This window comes from Coregonus clupeaformis, chromosome 10 (assembly GCF_020615455.1).
Source record: "Coregonus clupeaformis isolate EN_2021a chromosome 10, ASM2061545v1, whole genome shotgun sequence".
Taxonomy (NCBI): Eukaryota; Metazoa; Chordata; class Actinopteri; order Salmoniformes; family Salmonidae; genus Coregonus; species Coregonus clupeaformis.
In genome coordinates, this window is record NC_059201.1 from 21,673,399 (window position 1) to 21,691,562 (window position 18,164).

The following is an 18,164-nucleotide window of genomic DNA, read 5'->3' on the forward strand; positions in this document are numbered from 1 at the left end:
AGAGAGAGAGAGAGAGAGAGAGAGAGAGAGAGAGAGAGAGAAAGAAGAGAGAGAGAGAGAGAGAGAGAGAGAGAGAGAGAGAGAGTGAGAGAGAGAGAGAGAGAGAGAGAGAGAGAGAGAGAGAGAGAGAGAGAGAGAACCTTTGAGTCTCATAACCATATAATACTCTCATAAGCAAGAGGATGGATGGGGGAGGGAGGGAGGGAGGGAGGACGGGAGGGAGGGAGGGAGGGAGAGAGGGGTAGCTGTCAATCCGTCATCCCTAGCAGCACATTGTGATTTGGGTTAACACTGGTTAACAGATCTCTCTGCCCTGCCCGCCGCAGCCTTTTTCTCATGCTAATAGTTTAAGTAGTCATCCTGTGTCCCCCATCACTAATACCATAAAAGAGCAGCGTTCGCCAGCCTCTCAGCAGCGTTAGCCAGCAGCACCCCCTTACTTTACGGATTAGTCAACATAATGAGATGCATTTATACGCTTGTTACTTATGTGGTCAACGGGTAGGAGGGAATAGGACAGGGTTATGGAGAGGTTTTAGTTTGTTCCTATGGGGGCTACCTTCATACCTCTTTACAGTATAACATACAACCACATAACCAAGGCATTACACACTAAGAACCAAACTGAACACCATTTACAACTATTGAACACAAACAACCTAAACACACAGTAATTTGAAAACGTTCCTACACTTTTAAATCTCAAAACCAAAACATAGCTTTGTGACGGGAGGGCACAAGTATCAGTATCATCAAACACAAATCTATGCTAAACCATTGAAGACACTCGTTCACTGACACTCATTCAGTGACACCGTTTTCCTGCAGCTGGGGAACGTTCAGGGCTGAGTGTGAATCTGTGTCTGCTCCTCCTCCCGCTTAAAACTTCGCTGAGTAGGAATCTCTCCCCGCGCCTCAGCGGCTCCAGCGCTCGCCAGGCGGATTTCAGCACGGCTGCCGTGGAGCAAGGAGCGTTTAAGGCGTGGAACGCTCCTCTACAAGCAGGCGGTTTATGCAGAGTTAAAGTTGCGTTCAGGGCCGTGCAGCTGTCCTCCATGCATCACTATAACCCTTTAATGAACGCATTAAAAACTGTGCCAGAAAGTTTAGTCCCATTGTTGTTTGGAACCAGGCTTTGCTGTGATCTGTTCCCTCAGCAGCTGTTTGATTGACAGGTGGGCTGTCAGGCTGGTAAAGAGGGATGAAATAATATAATAAATACACCAACGGCTCTCTTATGACACCCTTAGGAAGGGTCATAGGGGGAGGGGGAGACAGGTTGTGAATGGGGGAGACAGGTGAGACAGGTTCTGACGGTGAGGGGTGGAGGGGTGGAGGGGGAGACAGACTTGTGGGGTGAGGGGAGGATGGGGGAGACAGAGGGTGTGGGGGACTGAAGGAAAATCCATAACACAAATACAGCTGTCAGACGAAATGCAAAGCCAGCCAGGAATCAGTGACTGGCTGGCCAGACCTATTTATGAGGATTCCATACCACACACACACACACACATTCTGTCATATGAACAACTCACCAACACACCATCTCTCCCCCACACTTTCTCCCATGCACACAACTCCTCCTTGTGCCCTATTTCTCTACTTCCACAGTCTGTCCATCCATGTCAAATCTCTGTAGTGGCCAAGATGAGTGTTCATCACAGTCAGCAGACTCCCAGCTAGCTCCATCCCCACCCAGACACAGCCAGGCCGTGCTGAGGCTATAGCAGCTTATTGCCATAGTGCTGCCCCTGTCCCAGATAATTGGACCTGTCCTATTTTACTAAAACTCTACATATACCTCAACCTCTCAGTCCCTTCTCCTGTTCCAGTTTCAGCTCCAGTCATCTCCCTCTCTAGCTTACTGCCCCAGCCCTAACCCTTCCCCAAGCCTACACCAGCCCTGGCCCTGGTTCTGCTCACTGCTCCAGACCCATCTCCAGCCAAAGGTCCAAGCCCCAGGCCAGTCCCCTTTTTCCTCTCTCTCTCGGTCCCTCCATCCCTCTCACCATCTCCAGTCTCTCTAGTAATGGGTCATAAAGCTGGGCTGTGGCTGCCAAGCTCTCTCAGGAGACACTGATCTAATGCTTCCACACACATAATGACCCACGCCTGCCTGCCTGCCTGCTACACACATACTGTCATTTCCGTCCTCTTCTCTCTCTCTTTCTGTCTCTTCCTCCCTTATCTATGTCTCTCTCCCATTCCCCAGGCCCATAGGAAGCGGTCGCTTCCTCTCTCTGTGCTGCAGGGTCACTCCCTCCCACATCCATCAGCTCTTAACAGACTCACATTCTGACTCTATCTCTCTATCGCGCTCTCCATGTTCTCTCTCCCGCTCTCCATGTTCTATCTCCCTTCTCCCTCTCTCCATGTTCTCTCTCCCGCTCTCCTTCTATGTTCTCTCTCCCTCTCTCCATGTTCTATCTCCCTCTCTCCATGTTCTCTCTCCCTCTCTCCTTCTATGTTCTCTCTCCCTCTCTCCTTCTATGTTCTCTCTCCCTCTCTCCTTCTATGTTCTCTCTCCCTCTCTCCTTCTATGTTATCTCTCCCTCTCTCCTTCTATGTTCTCTCTCACTCTCTCCTTCTATGTTCTCTTTCCCTCTCTCCTCATCTCTCTTCTACACTCAAACAGACTGCTGTGCATCACCATAAAATCTGCCCTAGACATCACAGAATTCCCCATCTCCTCTCCTCTGCTCCACAGCTCACTCCCTCGTTCCGACTCTTCTCTCTCCCCTTTTCTCTCCACATTCTCCCGGTTTTTTCTGTCTTTCTCCGGACTAGTGATGCTGTCTCAGTCTGATTCTGCTGGCTTTACTTTCCCCAATCCACGGGTCAGCATTGGGCACACACACACACACATGCACAGAGAAATATTTGGGCCTCCCATTCTCCCCAATAGCAGGTTCAATTAGAACCACATGTGTAATCATGGTTCAGACTAAGGTAATGTGGCGGGGACTCAACACTCATGTCAATCACCTCACTGATGACCACAGCCAGCGAAACACTACGCTCTCATCACCAGCTAGCTACCTCCACACACAAAAGAAAGGTATCAAACTTCAACCTTTCAATTCTTAATAGAATATTTTTTAAAGAGAAATTTAAAACATAGCTCATTCTCCCAACTTTTAGGCTAGCTCCCAAAAACAGCCAACGCATCAGCCGTGAACTGTAGACGCAACCATTTCATGGGTCATCAGCCGTGAACTGTAGACGCAACCATTTCATGTGTCATCAGCCGTGAACTGTAGACGCAACCATTTCATGGGTCATCAGCCGTGAACTGTAGACGCAACCATTTCATGTGTCATCAGCCGTGAACTGTAGACGCAACCATTTCATGTGTCATCAGCCGTGAACTGTAGACGCAACCATTTCATGTGTCATCAGCCGTGAACTGTAGACGCAACCATTTCATGTGTCATTTTTCCACAGACAATCTGTTTTAATGAAGTGCCGTGATGGAGGCAAATATCCGGATATCCACTGGGTCAAATCCTACACATATCTGCGTCATGTATCACTGGCTTTACACCTCTCTTCAAAAACACTTTGTAGCAGCAGATAAGCCACTCAACCAATGGCAGGAGAGGTTTAACGTAGATGGGGAGAGTTGGATGGACAGACCGAGTCCTCAGAAAAGTGTTCAGTATTAGCAACGCTCGGGACATTAAAAACTTCACACACACTACCGTCCATCTCACTTGACTGGAGCCCATATGAATTTAGAATGGGCACTCTCTCACACACTCACACAAACATACTCACAGGTTGGTACTCAAGGTAAGAACACTTAAAGTATGTTTATGGACCACCACAATAATGTTGCTGTGCATTAAGCCCAACATGGAAGGTTTTGAAGCGGTGAGATCATTCATATTATAGTAAAGCAGTCAACACAGTTGTATAATTTGATAGCATAGTAAAGTAGTAACATATTAGTGTGTTTACTGTCCGTCTTTTAGACGATCTGGAACATGTTCTAGTCACACCCAGGCTCTGACATACGCCCTGTTAAAACCCTGACTACAGCCCAGACACACACACACACATGCTTTGCCTAACTACAACCAAAACATGTTCAAACACACATAAACATAGTCTATCTGTTCCACCCTGATAGTGTCATCTAATCACTATTACTGCTGTGTTCCGTTTCACTAAATCACTACTGACACTACAGATATTGTTCAGCAAACACTGAGCAGACTTTTGCTTTCCTTTTACTAAATAGACTATGATAGAAAGTACAAAAACATTTTACACACAGCACAGATATAAGAAATATATTCTTCACAACACAAAAAAATCTGCAATATCAGGAACTCAACAAATCAGATGAGAAAATGTGTGAGACAGAAAGACAGGCAGGACAAATTCAACAACAGGACATGGAAAATAAGGAAAATAAGAAAAAAAGTGTCTGATTCTACCGCTGCAGCTGGACACACACACACAATAGCAGATAGAGCGGCAAGAGAGTCAGCCTTTTTCTGACACCTAGCTTCCTGACTGTGTCCACTTCATTTCCAAATCACTTATTTCACCTCTCAAATACCCTCTCTTTTCTTTCATGATATTCTTTATTTTTCTCAAAACTCTCCTTTTCTCAAACTGCTTTTCTCACATATTCTTGATTATTATCTTTAAACATACTCTTCTTATCTAAAATATTCTTATTTTTCTTAGATACCACATAGATAGAAAGGTAATAAAGCACTGTTAGTATATCTCATTTCCTAATAATTACTAGGCAACTACCATCTTAAATAGAGTGTAAAATGTCCCCCTGTCCTTTTCTCCCATGCATATTGAGAGGAGAGACCTTCACTGCTCCAGTCTCTGTCAGCCCAACAGCAGGTACTGTATGTCTGTTTGAGCTGAGGCTCTTCAATAATGATAATAGAATCATTCAGCAGACACTTTTATCTCAAGCCACTTCAAATTATGTCATATCTTCAGTATATGTAGTCCATGCAGGAATAAACCCGCAACTCTGGAATTACAGTCATCATGCTCCAACCAACTGAGCCATCGCAACCACGTTCTCCTCAGTCTTAAAGACTGGTCTGGGTCTCTACACAACAGCACACAACACACAGAGAACACACCGCTGAGAAATCTGCATGCTCTTCCTCACCATAAACTCTAAAGCTATTGCAAAAAAAGGAATCAGTTCAGTTGACTTTTCCCAACACTTTGGTTATGAGCAGAGTAAAATAAAAGTAGAATAGCACAAACAATAGAATAACACAATCAGGAAGATTAAATTAGGTAAATTAAATTAAAATACAATCTGGACATACCTAAAGGAGGTGAACTGCTTTTAGTACAATCTAAAACGTTTTAGAATACTTTTTCAAAAAATGTGCCTGGTTTTAATTAATTAGTGGGCCTAATAATAGGCCTATTACATTTGTTTATTCAGTTGCAAATTCCCTTCCATTTCTTCTATTCTTAAGGAATAAAAACTGAAAAAGTATTTTATAAATAACCCTCTGATCTCGACAGAGATGAAAATCAGACCAGGTGTGTTTGTGAACAATTAAAAAAACTTGAACGGCAATCCTAAAGTCCTACGGGTGTGAATATATTTCATGCCACCACACATACCACCAACCAAATCCATGTTTTCCTGCCTGGCAGGAGAGTTATTACACGGCTATAAAATGTGAAATACAGCTCTTTCATTCCAGCTAAATATTCTATTAAACCCCCATCAGTGGTGCAATTAAAACTGTGTCACCGTCGCCTTGCGGAAATGCCACCGGTGGCACGCGCAGCCTCGGAGCGAAGGACAGGGGGACATGAGACAGGAGACACAAAACAACAGGGGACAAGGAGAGAGGGAGGGAGAGAGAGAGCGAGGCAGGGGGAACACACTAAATAAAATTAATTATGCCAAATGCGCCCCAGCGTCCATCAATCAAGAGGAAATAACGGCCATGTCAGCGCGCGCCCATATGATCTGCCTTTTTCTTTTTAATGTCATACAGACCGACAGCACCGCGCTGCAACCAACAGCAATTAATTGTCATTTAATTTCTCCCTCCATCCCTCCATCATGCGGAACATCACTCCGTCTGACATGCGGGAATGTCCCAGATGAATGCTGATATTTAGGCTGGAGCGCTCAGGGACTGTGATTTAGGGAGATTTATGGGTGTGCTCAAATTTAGAAAATCAACCACAACAAGGTATGGCTGTGGTGTCTGAAAACTTCTAGGCCTACATAGCCTTGTTTGAGACAGTGAAATTATTTAAAATAAATAATGAGTTTATGGATTTAGCAGAAAGCAGATTTGGAAATGATTGAAAGGATTTTATAGGAAATTATAAAACAAACAAAAAATGGCATAATAGGAAATGATGAATGAATGAATATTAGGGAACAAATCCCTAAACGCTGCACTCTCAAATGTGTTAAAATGGGTCTCCTCACAAAAGCTCAAAATTAAAAGTTTAAAATTAGTAGGCTATTTGTTATTGTGCATAGGACGCGTCCGACTATTCTGTTGATGTGGCCTACAGCACCCGTTTGCCTCATTTTCAACACATGCATAACTTTTTATAATTTGTAGATAACATTTTTATTAATATTCCTAATAGGCCTACATTTAATATACGTCAGTTGCTAAATACATATTTTCATAAATAAATCTAATAATGATTGTGAGAATGTTTGTCTATCCTTTGTCTTGGAAGTTATAGGCTACAATAATTCCTACCTATACACAAAACGAAGAAGTTATGCTAATAACGGAATCTTTTCTGCTTTTCATGCATTGGCTTTTATATCTGATGTCAAATTATTCGGACTGTCGGTATAGCCGATTCTGATAAATAGATTATGCATGGGTAATAACCGATAATTATCAACGTGTTAAATTATTCCTATGCACTTCATGCCAACTTTGATTTTGAAGCACCATTTCCCGTAAGCCTAACACTAGCAGTAGGCCTATAACATATTGTTTGACAAACGGAACCAATAACAATAGACTGCTGTTTCAGTAGCCTTCTATTACATTTGATCCAATTGTGATTAAAATAAGAGGGACACTATCATAAAGACTGTGAGACCAACCGTCCATAGGCTACCACCCAAGTCAGCAAAATACAAGCCCAAAATCAGCACACAAAACAGTTTAAAAGAGGACTTGTAAACTATTTGATTTAAAAGTTTGACCGTGAAAACTAAATATTTGAGCAAATATTTACATTTAGGCCTATTAGTTTTATTGTGTAAATTAAATAACCAAAAGGCCACATCTTTGGCTAAATGTGGGCCCTCAATATACATTTTTAATTCAAATTCAACGATCCTAGATCGATTAAGGCCTCATTCTGTGTTTGGTGAACGGGCATTCAATGATCAAAAGGAATTCAAACGATGGCCAAATGGGTGTGTAAAATGAACACCAGTTATTGGAGGCGCTTATAATCAGTCATTTCCAAAGGACTCTTTTAGCGTTCGAACCGCTGAGCACCTCCGTGCGTTTGTTACTTTCAGTCAAATTCACTCCGGATATCTTTGTATCTTTGTCTGAAAAGTTTCTGTTGTTTAATGAGCGAGCGTTTGTGAACCTGACACCTTCCATAAGCCGCGATGCAGCACGCTGCCACTGCCTCTCCAGTCTACAACTATTAGGCTATTTCATACCAAAAGTAAATAAATACAAATACATTATTCCTAACTAATGAAGTATATGGATTTCATATTAAAACTGCAATCTGTTATTTTGATAGCACGTGTTTATCTAGGGGAGAGGCCGCGAGAAACTCGCTCGTGGGTCCTTGCCATTTTCGACGAACTTTTTTCTATTGTAGATCATGAAAAACGGCTTCATGGTGCATGGTCTGAAAAGTGGCTGATCTACAATTTCATGTTTAGACTACAGTGGATGCCAGCCTTTCTGAAACTCACATTAGACAATAATAGCCTAGTCACTAACTTATTATAATCAATATTTGGTTGTTATTGGTTTATAAGACTTCTGTTGAAAACAATGACAGCCGTAAACAAGTCCAATTGTTGCAGTGTTCTGACTCAATAACGCGCGCACACTTTCACTATTAGAGAAACACACGCACATAGAGAGAGTAAGAGAGAGAGAGAGAGGAGAAGAGAGGAAAAGTAGAGGGAAGAAGAATATGTAGATAAGTGTATCAACCTGTTCTTGATTTCTGAAGAAGTCAACTTTCACACCAGTGGCTGGACCATGTGGACAGCCCCTCTTCAGCTCGGCGCAACACCACCCGGCGAGTCCACTCTCGGCGACAAAGACGCAAACCAAACAGAACTAAAACGGATAAATCTTGGGATCTAAGATTGGTATCGCAGGACCATTACTTTAAACTACAACCGTCTTCGTTATAATTAGTCCGTCCTTGCTTCCTTTCTTTCCCTTTTGTTGTGCGTCCTCTCTCTCTCTCTCTCTCGGAGTGCGCACTGTAGTGAAGTCAGAACAATACTAGACTAGCTAGTTTCACTAACTCACACACAGGCTGCATGCGCAGCCCTCGGGGAAGTTGATGGAGAGAAAGCACGGAGCTTTTCGGGCTGTTCGTGGCCTCTCCTCACTCTGTTTTGATCCTGCTATCTCGCTGTTATTCAGATCCTAACCCCTCCACAAGTCCCAATGACGATACTCGATTCAGTTTTTGGCATCCCGTCTGTCGCTCGCTCGTTCGCTGGTAAATCAGTGATGAATTACTCGGGTTGTGTGTTGGTTGAGGATATGTTGGGGGACAGTTTGCTCTCTACCGTAATGCCTCTAAAATAGGTGCGCGTTCACATCTCGCCGTGCCTCGCTAGTGGCGGAGCTTAATAAGAAAACACTGCACATGAAGGCAGCCAGTGCGAGGTGCCTGACTGCCGTGTGTGAGTGCGTGTGCGCGTGCGTGTGAGCGCCTGGTGAAGGCACTGATCTTTTGACCTCTCTTTGCATGGCGGCTGAGTTTGTCCATTGTGGAGCCAAGCAGCAACAGATGTTCCTCTACACAGAGATAAACCTTGGAAACCGTTAACAACAATGCATTCTCCAACTAAACAACAACGTCATTTTTTAATGCTTTCTAGATAGGCTATGCTTTCCATTTTTTAAAATGTGTATAGTAGGAAGATATTTTGATAGAGTTACATAATATTAATGAGCTATTCAATATTTGTAAGCCACGTTTCACTTGACTCTTCCTGAACTATTTCCTAGTTTGGTGCTTTCATTTGCTAATTGTCATAATCTGGGTCAAGACAAAATGTCAGGAAGACTGACTCAGGAGAAGTTTAAAGAGTGATTGCCCCTAAAAATGAACAAATCTCTTTGAAAACGGTCTATGTGATATCGATATGAGTCAGATTTTTTTTTTATTCTAGTGTCAAAATCGACTACAAAGTGTAAATGGAATAATTTTGGTCATAAAGTCAGTCTCGTCAAAATTCAGAGTTTGGATCCTGAGTGCGTCACAACGGGTAAATGAAGGTTGGGTTTGTATTACAATTATGTCAACAATTCATGCCCCCTTTTGCCTATTAACTGGTGTTTTCTGGGAAAAGACTGGAGGAGTTTGCTTTGCATGGGTGTGCGGAGACCTCTTCTTAGGAGGACCAATGGAATGGTTGAAAATGAGCAAACCCCACCTACCCGGGGCACTGGGTCGCGCAAAACAAACTAGCCCACTGGAACGTCTTCCCCAGACAAGACCTGTGGTTAGTACCTGCCCTGGCTAGGGAAATAGCTACTAGTGAAAATGGGCTTCCATAAAGTTGTTTAACAATCTTGGGCAGATGGCTAGGATATGGATTACGTCCAACTAGTTTTATAGCTAGCTAGCTAGCTACATGTCATTCTTTGATAGGCTATGCTGCTATGATACTAGGCTATGATACTGTGATGTAACTAGCTAAATACATAGCGTCTCCCTAATGTGTAATGTGAAAGGAAGATTTGCATATTTAACATTGCACCTGAAGATAGGTTTGATCCCTGTTAGCTAACTCATAATCAAGAAAACCTGACAACATTGATGCATGTTGCCAGCATGCTTTCAATAATGTTTTAACTCGAACTGGCTAGAGATGGGGGTGGGGGCCACAAATAAATCTGAACTCATCATGACGGGCCGCAGTGGCTCTCAGGTCTGCATACCCACATCCATACCCACACATATCTACCAAATCATTTTAGCGGTCCCCCTCTTGACAGCGGAGATCATTTTTTAAATAGTTTTACAGCTAATTTCCTGCAATTCTACACATTTTGCTATAGGATGGAGAGAAATGTTTGTAGTTTTTAATATGATATCTTAGTGAGAGTGACTATTTTTCAAAATTGCACCTTGTGTATTCTTTTCTAACTCTCAACAGTAAGTTCAGACCCCGACTGAGTTCCTAAAAAAAATCAGTGCTAGCTGGCACATGTCCCTTGTGAAATAGCTGTGAATCATACTCTCTGATTGGCTATGTTCAACCGTGTATTTAGTGTTGTCTTCCATGACTGTATGGTGACAGTCTTTCTCTCTCTCCATCCTTCCCTCTTTTTCTCTGTGGTAGGAGCTGGGTTGGATCTGTAAGTCAGCCTCCTTCATGACCAGTATCTGTGAAGAGAGGAGTATGGAGCTAAACCACTGGCGCCGGCTAACACCTCAGAAGGGACAATAGGTGATTACTAATAAGAGGACGTGTTTAGTAATATCAGAATCAGAATCACCTTTATTCGCAAAATACATTTGCATGTACAGGAATTTGACTCAGTGAAATAGTGCTGCCACAATAAACAGAATATACGGACAAGAAAACACCACCCTTTCAATACTGTGTCACTCATAAATGTGTCACTCATAAACTCTTCCCTGTTTTTCTACAGATGGAGGACATGAGAGAGGCTTTGGTCATGGAGTCCTCTGACTGAAAGACAGTTTGATACGTGTTTTGATCACTTTCAAGTGTAACAATTCCATGTAGAATAAAGCATCCTTCACATAATACTTAAAAGCAGTGTTTTGCTAATATAACAATGTGCAAATATCACACTTGCCTTTTATGTTTTATTGTCATTAACAAAAGACAATAAAAAGTAATAAATGTGTCTTGTACAATTTTAGTTCAAAGGTCTTTCCCATATCAGACATCAGTTTTGACCCTCACAAACTTCTACAGATGCACCATTGAGAGTATTCTGTCGGGCTGCATCAACACCTAGTACTTCAACTGCTCTGACCTCAACCGCATGGCTCTCCAGAGGGTGGTACGAACAGCCCAACGCATCACAGGGGGCACGCTGCCTGCACTCTAGGACATCTACAGCACCCGGTGTCAAAGGAAGGCCAAGATGATCATTAAGGACTTCAGCCACCCGAGCCACGGACTGTTCACTCGGCTACCGTCCGACAGACGGAGACAGTACAGGTGCATCAGAGCTAAGACCGAGAGACTAAAACGCGTATTTATTACCAGGCCATCAGACTGTTGAACAGCCATCACTAGCCGTCTACCAGGTGATGCACACTCACACACATAAAACACACACACAAGCTATCACACACACACACAGCTCATAATCACAAACACACACACATGTACAGACACACTCACATACACACTCACACAGCCAACGCTGCTTTCCCATGCTATAGAGATATTGAACAACTGGTCACTTCCCATTTCACACTCTGTATTTAAATACTGTATCCCCGACATAGCTCATCATAATAGTTCTACTACTGTGCATTGTATTTTAGTTCTGTTTATACACACCGCATATTTATTTATACACTGGATTCTTAACATAGCTTACTCTAATATACTGTATCTACTGCTGTACATACAGTTGAAGTCGGAAGTTTACATACACTTAGGTTGGAGTCATTAAAACTCGTTTTTCAACCACTCCACAAATGTCTTGTTAACAAACTATAGTTTTGGCAAGTCGGTTAGGATATCTACTTTGTGCATGACACAAGTAATTTTTCCAACAATTGTTTACAGACAGATTATTTCACTTATAATTCACTGTATCACAATTCCAGTGGGTCAGAATATTACATACACTAAGTTGACTGTGCCTTTAAACAGCTTGGAAAATTCCAGAAAATGATGTCATGGCTTTAGAAGCTTCTGATAGGCTAATTGACATCATTTGAGTCAATTGGAGGTGTACCTGTGGATGTATTTCAAGGCCTACCTTCAAACTCAGTGCTTCTTTGCTTGACATCATGGGAAAATAAAAAAAAATCAGCCAAGACCTCAGAAAAAATGGTAGTCTGGTTCATCCTTGGGAGCAATTTCCAAAGGCCTGAAGGTACCATGTTCATCTGTACAAACAATAGTATGCAAGTATAAACACCATGGGACCACGCAGCCGTCATACCGCTCAGGAAGGAGATGCGTTCTGTCTCCTAGAGATGAACATACTTTGGTGCGAAAAGTGCAAATCAATCCCAGAACAACAGCAAAGGACCGTGTGAAGATGCTTGAGGAAACAGGTACAAAAGTATCTATATCCATAGTAAAACAAGTCCTATATTGACATAACCTGAAAGGCCGCTCAGCAAGGAAGAAGCCACTGCTCCAAAACTGCCATAAAAAAGCCAGACTACGGTTTGCAACTGCACATGGGGACAAAGATCGTACTTTTTGGAGAAATGTCGTCTGGTCTGTGAAACAAAAATAGAACTGTTTGGCCATAATGACCATCGTTGTGTTTGGAGGAAAAGGGGGGGTGGCTTGCAAGCTGAAGAACACCATCCCAACCGTGAAGCACGGGGGTGGCAGCATCATGCTGTGGGGGTGCTTTGCTGCAGGAGGGACTGGTGCGCTTCACAAAATAGATGGCATCATGAGGAAGGAAAATTATGTGGATAAATTGAAGCAACATCTCAAGACGTCAGTCATGAAGTTAAAGCTTGGTCGCAAATGGGTGAGTGTATGTAAACTTCTGACCTACTGGGAATGTGATGAAAGAAATAAAAGCTGAAATAAATCATTCTCTCTACTATTATTCTGACATTTCACATTCTTAAAATAAAGTGGTGATCCCAACTGACCTAAGACAGGGAATGTTTACTAGGATTAAATGTCAGGAATTGTGAAAAACTGATTTTAAATGTATTTGGCAAAGGTGTATGTAAACTTCCGACTTCAACTGTATCATTCTTAGCTGATCTTGTTTAAATTCTCCTGGTGTACATACATATAGATTGCATTTGATTACTGCTACAGTGCTATTTGGGTTGTTAATCAGATTTGTCTCGTCGTTCTTGATTTCTTCTTTTTTTCCCCCTTAGAAGCTAGTAACATAAGCATTTTGATGCATCCGCTATAACACCTGCTAAACTGTGTATGCGACCAATAAATGTTGATTTAATTTTATTTGAGAATATCTACATAAGTTCATCAATTGCATTAGTCTCATATTACTCCGTAGGCCACTCAGTATGAGAAGAGTACCATCCTCCTGCATCTCACATCTGCCTGGAGTTATTGAACTCCCATAAGGCAAACTCTGTCATATACAGTATGGAGTGCCATGCACTCCACCCCTCCTGCCACCTGACGGCACCTGTCCATAACCTGTAATACCTTACAAAGATGGAAGGGATTCACTACCCACTGGAGACTTGAAGACAGAACCTCACCCAGAGAGCTGTGCATGTCAGTGTGTTAGACAGCCAAATCCTTAGATTTGGGCAAATAGACCATAGAAATAGAAATGCCAATCTAGTTCTGGTTAGACAGCTGTAGTTGTACTCTACACACAACTGATTTCGATTTGTTAGGTAAAGTGTAGGCATGCTGTCTTTATAAGCACATCAATATGATATTTACAGCAGAAAAAGTTTTGTCTATGTAACTCGAACACATCCATCGATTTTATCTACACTCAAGCTGGGCAATATTTGTGCAATGTCCACATGTAGATATTAGTTCTGGGATTTGTCTCCCGGGAAAGATCTATCAGCGGACATAAGGAGACGAGACAAAACTAACCAGTAATAGAATATTGTGTTGTAGGACAGCTGAGCTGACACAAGCGTTCAACTTGCAGTAGTTGATATCGTTTCCATGGTAACATGTTTTTACATGACATTATGAAACTTTGCGCAGACACTCTTATCCAGAGCAACTTACAGTTAGTGAGTGCATACATTTTTTATTTTTCATACTGGCCCCCCTGGCATTGCAAACATCATGCTCTACCAACTGAGCTACATCCCTGCCCTCCCCTACCCTGGACGACGCTGGGCCAATTGTGCGCAAACCCCATGGGTCTCCCGGTCGCGGCAGGCTACGACAGAGCCTGGATTCGAACCAGGATCTCTAGTGGCACAGCTAGCACTGCGATGCCTTAGACCACTGTGCCACTCGGGACTCATATATGTATAATAATAATAATAATAATATGCCATTTAGCAGACGCTTTTATCCAAAGTGACTTACAGTCATGCGTGCATACATTTTTGTGTATGGGTGGTCCCGGGGATCGAACCCACTACTTTGGCGTTACAAGCGCCGTGCTCTACCAGCTGAGCTACAGAGGACCACATATGTATATATATATGTATATATGTGTGTGTACATGTCATTTACAGATATCTAAATATATGTTTAAGCCTTATATGTACATACAGTATATTTAAATATATGTACAAAAATATATGGACATATTACAAAATTGGCTGTTATCATATATTTCTACATATACATTTATATATTTAAATATAATACATTTTGACAGCATGCTGTGGTAGCTACTAAAATAAATTACAAAATGTATTTCATAAAGATTGTTGCCATGTATTTTAATGAATGGAAAATGTACCTTTTTACCTTACATACAGTACTGTAGCTAGGCTACAATGAAATTCATTGCATAAAACTACAAAGTTCAGCACTAAATCACAATAGCATGCTGTGGTATACTTTGAAAAGTTTGAATGAATGACTCATGACTAACAACTAAAAGAGTGCTTTGTTGAATTGTGGCACTGGAAGTTCACATCTGAAACACAAAATCGAATGTAAAAATGTACACTGTGCACTTGTATTTGAAAATTATGTATTTGAACATCAAATTGATACTTACAATGCAGATTCCTTCACCTCCAGTATCCAGACTCGCAAGTTGACAGTTACCCTGTTGATAATGCAGAGACAGAGAGTCAGTGAAACAATTCCACACAAGATGAAGAATAAATAAGGGGTTAATGTTCAGGAACACATTTTAATTTTATTAAGAACTAGCTAGCTAAATGATATAAAAGACTACTTACATTGGCTGGGGTCTGTCCATAGGCAGCTGAGGCTCCAGACCAGAAGGATCCACTGCAGGAGGGACCCATAGGATTATTTTAACTAGATAGCAAGCCAGTTCTATCAGGGACATCCAACCCTCACTAAAGCTAGCTAAGTTAAATAGCTAGCAAGCAACTCATTGCTTGGCTAGCCAAGGACATTTAACAATAGCTTTGGCAATTAAATTATATCTAATACATACATGACATTAACTCTACTGAACTTTAATTTTCACGTTGGAGGCAAGCTAAAGAAGGAGCTAGTTAGGTAGCTAGGTAGCTAGCTGTGTTAACAAGCTCGATGAAAACGCTAGCTTGCAGCTGAAGATCTTCTTCCTCTGTCACCCACCAAGTAAAAAATATATAATGAAATAAAATACATTTTGGCGGTGACAAAATACAAAGCATTTTGGCGGTGACAGCTGCTCTTCTTCTTCTGAACAAAATTCTAAATTGTAAAGGCTGCTCTCTGTCAGTTAGGGGGGCGGGCTGGGGGCGGGGCTCGGGAACATTTCAAATTGTAATTGACAGCTAGGGAAAAATATATTAAAATATTTGTACAGATATGTTTACGTTCAAGTGTCTTTTCGAAATAAAAACCTGATGTATTTTTTACTATGTTTCATAAGTGGCAGGTAGGCTATACCTCAGTAGCTGCATAATTTATTTTAAACTACAACTCAATGATCCAACTTTTGCATGCAAAACGCCACTTTGGGAACCTAATGCTAAGGTACAAGAGGTCGATAGAGACTCAACATTATTATCGGGGTAGAGAAGGTTGTGAGGTGTGAGTGTATTTGATTGATTTTTTTATTTGATAAGTACATTATCTCAATATATTTAAATACACTAAGTAACCAAACATTAGGAACACCTTCCTAATATTGAGTTTTTACCCTCAGAACAACCTCAATTCATTAGGGCATGGACTCTAGAAGGTGTCAAAAGCGTTCCACAGGGATGCTTGCCCATGCTGATTCCAATGCTTCCTACAGTTGTGTCAAATTAGCTGGATTTTCTTAATATTCTTAATGTTTTGTATACTCAGTGTATATACAGTGAGGGAAAAAAGTATTTGATCCCCTGCTGATTTTGTACGTTTACCCACTGACAAAGACATGATCAGTCTATAATTTTAATGGTAGGTTTATTTGAACAGTGAGAGACAGAATAACAACAAAAAAATCCTGAAAAACGCATGTTAAAAATGTTATAAATTGATTTGCAGTTTAATGAGGGAAATAAGTATTTGACCCCTCTGCAAAACATGACTTAGTACTTGGTGGCAAAACCCTTGTTGACAATCACAGAGGTCAGACGTTTCTTGTAGTTGGCCACCAGGTTTGCACACATCTCATGAGGGATTTTGTTCCACTCCTCTTTGCAGATCTTCTATAAGTCATTAAGGTTTCGAGGCTGACATTTGGCAACTCGAACCTTCAGCTCCCTCCACAGATTTTCTATGGGATTAAGGTCTGGAGACTGGCTAGGCCACTCCAGGACATTAATATGCCTCTTCTTGAGCCACTCCTTTGTTGCCTTGGCCGTGTATTTTGGGTCATTGTCATGCTGGAATACCCATCCACGGCCCATTTTCAATGCCCTGGCTGAGGGAAGGAGGTTCTCACCCAAGATTTGACGGTACATGGCCCTGTCCATCGTCCCTTTGATGCGGTGAAGTTGTCCTGTCCCCTTAGCAGAAAAACACCCCCAAAGCATAATGTTTCCACCTCCATGTTTGACGGTGGGGATGGTGTTCTTGTGGTCATAGGCAGTATTCCTCCTCCTCCAAACATGGCGAGTTGAGTTGATGCCAAAGAGCTCAATGTTGGTCTCATCTGACCACAACACTTTCACCCAGTTCTCCTCTGAATCATTCAGATGTTCATTGGCAAACTTCAGATGGCCCTGTATATGTTCTTTATTGAGCAGGGGGACCTTGCGGGCGCTGCAGGATTTCAGTCCTTCACGGCGTAGTGTGTTACCAATTGTTTTCTTGGGGACTATGGTCCCAGCTGCCTTGAGATCATTGACAAGATCCTCCTGTGTAGTTCTGGACTGATTCCTCACCGTTCTCATGATCATTGCAACTCCACGAGGTGAGATCTTGCATGGAGCCCCAGGCCGAGGGAGATTGACAGTTATTTTGTGTTTCTTCCATTTGCGAATAATCTCATCAACTGTTTTCACCTTGTCACCAAGCTGCTTGGCGATGGTCTTGTAGCCCATTCCAGCCTTGTGTAGGTCTACAATCTTGTCCCTGACATCCTTGGAGAGCTCTTTTGTCTTGGCCATGGTGGAGAGTTTGGAATCTGATTGATTGATTGCTTCTGTGGACAGGTGTCTTTAATACAGGTAACAAACTGAGATTAGGAGCACTCCCTTTAAGAGTGTGCTCCTAATCTCAGCTCATTACCTGTATAAAAGACACCTGGGAGCCAGAAATCTTTCTGATTGAGAGGGGGTCAAATACTTATTTCCCTAATTAAAATGCAAATCAGTTTATAACATTTTTGACATGCGTCTTTCTGGATTTGTTTGTTGTTATTCTGTCTCTCACTGTTCAAATAAACCTACCATTAAAATTATAGACTGATAATTTCTTTGTCAGTGGGCAAACGTACAAAATCATCAGGGGATCAAATACTTTTTTCCCTCACTGTATATATTCTATAATTATAATATAATTTTTCGGTATGGTTTTTAGCAAAGCTATCTTAGCTTACCTTGCTGTCACTACACTAACGTTACTGCCCTTGTTTGTTGTTATTGAAAGGCAAAGACACACCCAAGAAACACACACATCAACACACCCCCAAGACAACTCTCATTTGGCTTCAGTCATGGCCCCTAGCATTTCT

The 18,164-nt window shown here is 41.9% G+C and overlaps 1 protein-coding gene and 2 long non-coding RNA genes across 8 annotated transcripts in view; 1 reads left to right on the forward strand and 2 right to left on the reverse strand.

Annotated features, from left to right (window-relative positions):
* The window catches only part of LOC121575347 (forkhead box protein P4), a 123,743-nt gene extending 114,942 nt beyond the window's left edge, over positions 1-8,801 (reverse strand). For 4 of the 6 annotated variants that reach the window (XM_041888377.2, XM_041888376.2, XM_041888374.2 and 1 more), the window contains exon 1: positions 8,184-8,800. The gene's annotated coding sequence lies outside the window, so the exon portion shown is untranslated. Of the gene's footprint in view, positions 1-8,183 lie in introns of all 6 variants that reach the window. The other 2 variants (XM_041888373.2, XM_041888375.2) reach the window with 1 other exon arrangement.
* Positions 8,802-9,537: 736 nt separating this feature from the next.
* LOC121575951 lies at positions 9,538-11,015 on the forward strand. Its single transcript, XR_006002399.1, has 3 exons — positions 9,538-9,718; positions 10,562-10,669; positions 10,875-11,015. It is a non-coding gene; the product is annotated as an uncharacterized LOC121575951 (long non-coding RNA).
* Positions 11,016-14,811: 3,796 nt separating this feature from the next.
* Positions 14,812-15,739, reverse strand: LOC121575952. The gene is made up of 4 exons (XR_006002400.2): positions 15,525-15,739; positions 15,280-15,331; positions 15,093-15,143; positions 14,812-15,008 (listed from the first exon to the last, which is right to left on the reverse strand). It is a non-coding gene; the product is annotated as an uncharacterized LOC121575952 (long non-coding RNA).
* Between the last annotated feature and the right edge of the window lie 2,425 nt (positions 15,740-18,164).